Source organism: Urocitellus parryii, chromosome 4 (assembly GCF_045843805.1).
Source record: "Urocitellus parryii isolate mUroPar1 chromosome 4, mUroPar1.hap1, whole genome shotgun sequence".
In the NCBI taxonomy this organism is placed as follows: domain Eukaryota; kingdom Metazoa; phylum Chordata; class Mammalia; order Rodentia; family Sciuridae; genus Urocitellus; species Urocitellus parryii.
The window spans coordinates 101413238-101420191 of NC_135534.1; positions in this window are offsets into that span (position 1 = coordinate 101413238).

Here is a 6954-nt window from a genome sequence, read left to right on the forward strand (position 1 = left end):
TATATCTTAGGAAGTGTGAAAGAAAAATCTAATGAAGAGGGTTAGTAGCAAGAGAATAGACAGAAAGTAATTTAGGTAGGGAAGTACGTGGGAAGACAGTAGATTACATAAAACAAACACCCATATATATTTAGAAAAATACAGATGTTAAAATAGTAAAATTTGGAGGGGAAAAATGAAAGAAGAAAAAGGAAACGAAAAAAAAGGCATATACAACACCTCAATATTATATTATTCAGATGACTCGTCCTCAAAATCCTATTTTATGCAAAGTTCTTGGTTTCACATCTATTGGGTATGTGAGGGCTGGAGGAAGAGGAGTAGGAGAGAAAACAAAACAAAACAACCAAAGGAAGAAACTAGGGTTCTAGCTAGCTTTATAGATCTGTATCTTTCCTGCTTCTCTTTTTATCCTATAGGTGGGTTCATCTGTTGTAAGCTGTGTCTCTGCCCTCAGGATGGTGGAGGTAACCAGGGTGGGAAGTCTGGCCCTGGTGTCGTCACCTGGAAGCGAGGAGTGGCACCCACCAGTCCCTGAAGGAAGTCTGCACCTCATGGGCCTCTTTTTGGGACCAATTGTACGATTTGAGCACCTTGTACCATCCCCCTATCTTGCCTGGAGATTTCCCAGTTTTTGGTTTCTCTTTTAGGCTCCAAACTTTAGCCCCATCTCCCTCTCCCTTAGCAATTCCCAATTGAGAAACTTCTCATACCAGGGCTCCCATGGGTGACTCCCTGGTTGCACTGCACACCTGTGTTGGGCAGCTAATGTTTTGGATAACCACCACTGGGGAGAGGGGGAGGTTGGAAAGCTGTTACCTGGCTGCTGGAAATTCGATCTTGGATCTGGCCCACCTAATATGGTGGAAATGTTGAGGTAAAATGGAGGCCGTCTACTTTCAGCACTGGGGTGTCTTGTGAGGCGGGGGTAACTGGGCAATGGTGTTGTGCTGTGGGTAGGTAGCAGCTGAGGGACCTGCGTGGGAGCAGAACGAAGTGTTGGTGATCAGCAGATGTGTTGATAGGTGATTCTGCCAATGGGCCTGCAAGCCTTGTGTGGGCTAGAGCTTTGGGCTTTGGGTCCTGCTCGAATGCTGAGGCCCAGAGCCCTGCGGGCAGTCACAGTTCTCATGATTTCTGCAGAGAGCAGCTGTATAGGGGTCCTCTAACACTCTCAGAAATGCAGTATTCTGACTAGGTGAGATCTGGATTATGGAGCAACACAAAATGCTGCCTCCCTCTGGCTCGCCATCTTGAAACTCCAACACCAGAGTTTATAGAGGCACTCCTATTCTTTTATAGCAGCATTGTAATTTTTTTTGAAAAAATGTATTATAATTTGTTTCATCAGTCTTCTATTGATCTTATTTGGTTTATGTCCAGGCTTTTGTGATTACAAAACATGCTTCAATCAATAATCTTTTCATGGTCATTTCATGTTTTTCATGTTTTTCTTTGGGAGTACTGGTTCAAAAGGTAAATAAAAATACAGGTCATTTTCTGAGATTACTTCCATAGGCACTGTAGCCTGTTGAATTCCTACAGAGTCCTTGATTGAGAATGTGTTTTTCCACAGCCCCATTGACAAGTTTTTGATATCTTGGATTTTTACCAATATAACAGATGATAAATGATTTCTCAGTGCTATTTTAATATGTATTTCTTTTACTATGCTTAATGGCCATTTTAATTTCTTTTACTGAAATTACTAAGATTTTTGTTGATTTTTGTATCTGGATTTTTTCTTTTTTAATTCTTAAGAACTTTCTATATAATAAGCATATTAGTTTATTGTAGAATATAAGTTCGAAGTAATTTCCCCTATTTGTTACTTATCTTTGACTTTGTTTATGCTTTTTGGGGGTGATACAAAAATTTTTTTGTATGTATAGTTTATTAATTTGGATTTCATACTATCAGTCTGTTAACAGAGAAAAGAGAGTCCTTTATTCTATGTATTACAAATATCTTTTCATTCTTGAGGGTTTTTTTCCTTACACTTATAATGGTATGTTTTGATAAGCAATTCCTAATTTTAATGTACTAAGACTAACCAGTATTTTCCCTTTTGAGTAATGCCTTTAGAACTTGGCCTAAGAAAGCATACTCTACCTTGAAGTCATGAAGATATTTTCCTATATTGTCTTCAGAAGCCCAAGAATTACTTCTTTTGTTTTTTTAAAGAGAGAGAGAGAGAGAGAGAGAGAGAGAGAGAGAGAGAGAGAGAGAATTTTTTTAATATTTATTTATTTTTTTTAGTTCTCGGCGGACACAAATCTTTGTTTGTATGTGGTGCTGAGGATCGAACCCGGGCTGCACGCATGCCAGGCGAGTGCGCTACTGCTTGAGCCACATCCCCAGCCCCAAAAATTACTTCTTATTGTGTTACTTAAAATGTGGTTCTTCCGAGGACCTGAAAGAGTTCATAAATTTCTTTTTATTGGTTCATAAATATATAAGTATAAAAATTTTTCTTAAAGATAGAAGTATAGAAATTTAGAATCAATGTTTAGAAACATTTATAGGAGTGTGGCCTAACATGGCATGCAAGAGAGTAAGTGGTGAATTAGGCTCACTGGTGGATGAGGTGCTATCAAACTCAAGTGGAGAGTTGAAGGTACTAGTCATATGCAATAGGACCAGGCATGGATCCTAGAAAGTTTAGGTATTTTAAAGAAAGTAACTTTACTAAAGATAATGTGAGATGCACACTTTAAAAAGCTTTTAATATTTTGCTTTTCACATTAGATGTGTGATCTCCCTGGTCTTTATTTTTCATGAATAGTGTAATGTAGGGGTCCAATTTTATTTTATTTTCACATGGTTGTACTGTTTCCCCATAACATCTATTCAAAATGTTGTGTTTTCCTCATTGCTCCATGTATTATGAAGCAGATGTTGCCATTTGCAAGGCCTTTTTTGTTCCAATTCTGTTTCACTGGTCTTTGGCTTTTCTCTGCGTCAATGCCACACTGTCATAATCCTGTAGTTTTAAGATAACTCTTGATGTTTGGGAAAGTAATTCTTTAATCTTTTTTTTTTTTAGCAGTATGTTGATTATTTTTTTTTATTGTTGGTCATTCAAAACATTACATAGTTCTTAATACATCATATTTCACAGTTTGATTCAAGTGGGTTATGAACTCCCAATTTTACCCCGTATAAAGATTGCTGTATCACATCAGTTACCCTTCCATTGATTGACATATTGCCTTTCTAGTGTCTGATGTATTCTGCTGTCTGTCCTATTCTCTACTATCCCCCCTCCCCTCCCCTCCCCTCTCCTCCCCTCCCCTCCCCTCCCCTCCCCTTTTCTCTCTCTACCCCTCGCATGGTAATGGAAGGCGATCCTCAGGGTTATACAAAATGACATATAAGAGGAAAGGAGGGGTAAGACAAGATAATACAAATGGAAGAAATGATTTACAGTATGTTGATTATTTTTAGCACTCTACATTTTCTTACAAATTTTAGAGTCATGTTAGCAAAAAAAATATATATATATTTACATACATACGTACATAATATATCTGAACAACAATGTAAACATCCATTTCAAAAAAGTTAACTATAGAGAAATCCTTATACATTTAAATATTTTCAAATATATTTATATTCATATAGTTGGATAATAATGTTCAAAACTTAAAGTAATGCTAACTATTTTTTACATTTATTTCTGTACCTACCAGTATGTCTCATAGAAACCTCCATTCATATAAACCATAAAAATTTACATGAATGTACGTATGTATTATGTAATATAGATTCATAAATATTGTTACATGTAAACAAAACCACTTTTTTATGAATATTTATATTGTGAGATGTATATTTATAAATTTACATACAAATCCATATGTACATTCATATATGTTCATTTCTGCAGGCTTACCCTATCTTTAACATAAAACCTAACAATTCTCCTTACTATAAACCTAACTAGAGATAAAAGCACATATAATTATATATTTTATATATAATTTTACTTATATATTTATATTCATAGGTATTTTTAGTTTATAACCCTACCCACAATGCTAGTTTGCAACTCTGAATTAACCCTAAACAAAAGCTTTCATATATAAACTATAAATATTACTTTGAATATCCATATGTTTTTATATATATATTTATATCATTATATACATTTGTATGTATATGTATGTGTCTATAATGTTAACCATAATTGTATTGCTACAAGAAACCCAAATCATACTTCTAAACTGTAACACAAATGAAAACACTAAATATTTTCCTCTATATTTATAAATTTATTATTTTTTCTATAAATATTTATATACAAATATATACCTATATTTATAAATATTCATATTTATTTGTATAATAATTACTACCATAACTCTAACTGTATTCCTAATATTAATCAACAATTCTTAATCCCTGTGACTGCAGCCCAAATTCACAATTATAATTCTAGGTGCTTAAGTTAAAAGATCATACAGACTTAAAAGCTTGTTTTAATTCTACCCAATCCCTAAATCTAATTGTACATTTATATATATGTATATATAAAATACTTATGCCTCTATGTTCTTTACATATTTATAACCTTTATCTAAATCAAATTGTAAACATTCATTTCAATACAAAACTAACTATATTCAAATCCAGATACATATAAATGTATGTATAAATTACATATATACATTCAAACATATATATCTATTGTTGAAATATGGTTTGTATTCCCTGTTATTTTAGTTCATTTTTGGTTTTTAACTTGAGTTGGTTTCTCCTTTTCCTTTAGTGTAGTTCCTCTCTTTGCTGATTTTCATTGTTGTTTTTCATTTCTTCCTCACAGAATATTTTGCCAAGAATGTTCAGTAGTGGAGGCTTTCTCATTATACATTCTTTTAACTTTTGTTCATCATGGAAGGTTTTTATTTTGTCATCAAATCTGAAACTTAATTTTGCTGGTATAAGAGTTTTGGTTGGCATTCATTTTCTTTCGGAGCTTGGTATATGTTGTTCTAGGATTTCCTGACTTTAATGGTCTGGGTTGAAAAATCTGCTGAAATCTGGACTGGTTTCCACCTATATATAATCTGAAACTTGTTTCTTGTGGCTTTTAAAATTCTATCCTTATTCTGTATGCTAGGCATTTTCATTATAATGTACCTTGGTGTGGATCTGTTATAATTTTTTTACATTTGGGGTCCTGTAAGCCTCTTGTATTTGATTTTCCAATTCATTCTTTATGTTTGGGAAATTTTCTGATATGATTTCATTGAAGAGATATTGAATTCCTTTGATTTGTATCTTGGTGTCTTCCTTTATTCCAATAGTTCTTATATTTGGTCTTTTCACATTATCCCATATTTCTTGGAGATCATCTTTGTGTGATCAACTTTGTTTTCAAGATTATATATTTTGTTTTCATTGTCTGAGGTTCCCTCTTCTAAGTGATCTATTCTATTGGTGATGCTTTCTATTGAATTTTTATATGGTTTATTGTTTCCTTCATTTCAAGGATTTCTGTTTGGTTCTTTTTCAGAATCTGCCTCTCTTTTTTGATGTTATCTTTTGCTATGTTTTTGCTCTCTTATCTCTTTGTTGGAGTAATCAATTTTTGTCTATATTTGCTCTTTGAATCATTCTTTTCTCCACATATTTTAATTTCGTACATTCGGATCTCATACTCTGACATTTCATGTACTGTGCTGTCAATGGATTCTATTATTATAGAATTTTGGTTTGTTTGGGACACTTTATTCCCTAGTTTTTTCATGTTGCCTATGTGTCTTTTTCTCTAGCAGTGCAGATTTGAGGTATTGCAGTTTCTACCCTGTAATCTTGTAATGTCCCTGCAGATTACCAATACCTTTAGGGGGGAGATCAATATTTATAGCACCCAATGCAAATAATATGCAGCCTTAAACCATATAGCTCCTATTTAGACAATTACAGTTTTGTTGCAATAAATAGAAATGTTGCATTCAATTAATATCTACAGTATAAATAGTAAGTTTGCATAAGGGTCTACAGTTTCTAATGATGGACAAAGAGCCTGGGGTTGGGGTGGGGTAAAGGATGTGGGGTTTATGAAGTGGGAGGTGAGAATATAGAGGTATTAGTTAGATCACAGGAAGAATGAAAGAGGAATCAAGAGAAGTAGACTAGCAGGGATACCTCTGCTGTAACCAAGCCTGAAAGGACCTTCATGATGGTCTTCCAGGTCCTCGATATTGTCTTTACACGGAAATAGGCATATCCCTATTTGGTAGCAGTGGCTGCGCCAAACCTTTAGGTACCTTGATGTTAGGTTTCCAGGCCCTAGCCTGCATCCTAAGATAGAAGCTGCCCCATATAAAGATGGTGCGGTGGCAGTAGAGGTAAACCAAGATGGTGGTAGAGGTCTCCCAAGATGGAGGCGACCACTTTCAGAGATGGGGCTGAGAGGGTTGGCCATGCAGTGGTGTTGGGCAACTTGTTTATATATGCAGAGCTGTGGCGTGCAGTGCTGAGGCAGGCTGCTGCCTCCAGGCCCTTTCTGTTGTCCCAAAGTAGAGACTAACATGTGAGGGGATCGGCTATGGAGGTGGCTGGAGTATCTCAAGATCAGGCCACCTTTTAAATTCTTCTATTTATGCTCTTTGTTTTATCCTCAGGTATTTGTCAAATAACTAGGAGTAGTTACTCTGTTCCTTTATGACATGTACTACAATTGATGGGTAGATAGAGCCAGTGAGAGACACTCATGTCTATATCTGCCTTAGTAAGAAATGTTTATTGTGTTTCACTCAGGAAGTGATGTTGCTGGTGATTTCTGGTAGATTAATTTTCTTAAGTTATGGGAATTATTTTCTCTTTCTGGTTATTAGTTTTCCCTCAATATCTGAGGAATTTTTGTTCAGTTCTTCCAAAGTTTTTGTTTTAAATTCAACAAAGTATGGTGTAGAGGCCAAATATATCCATTACGTTTTTTTGGAG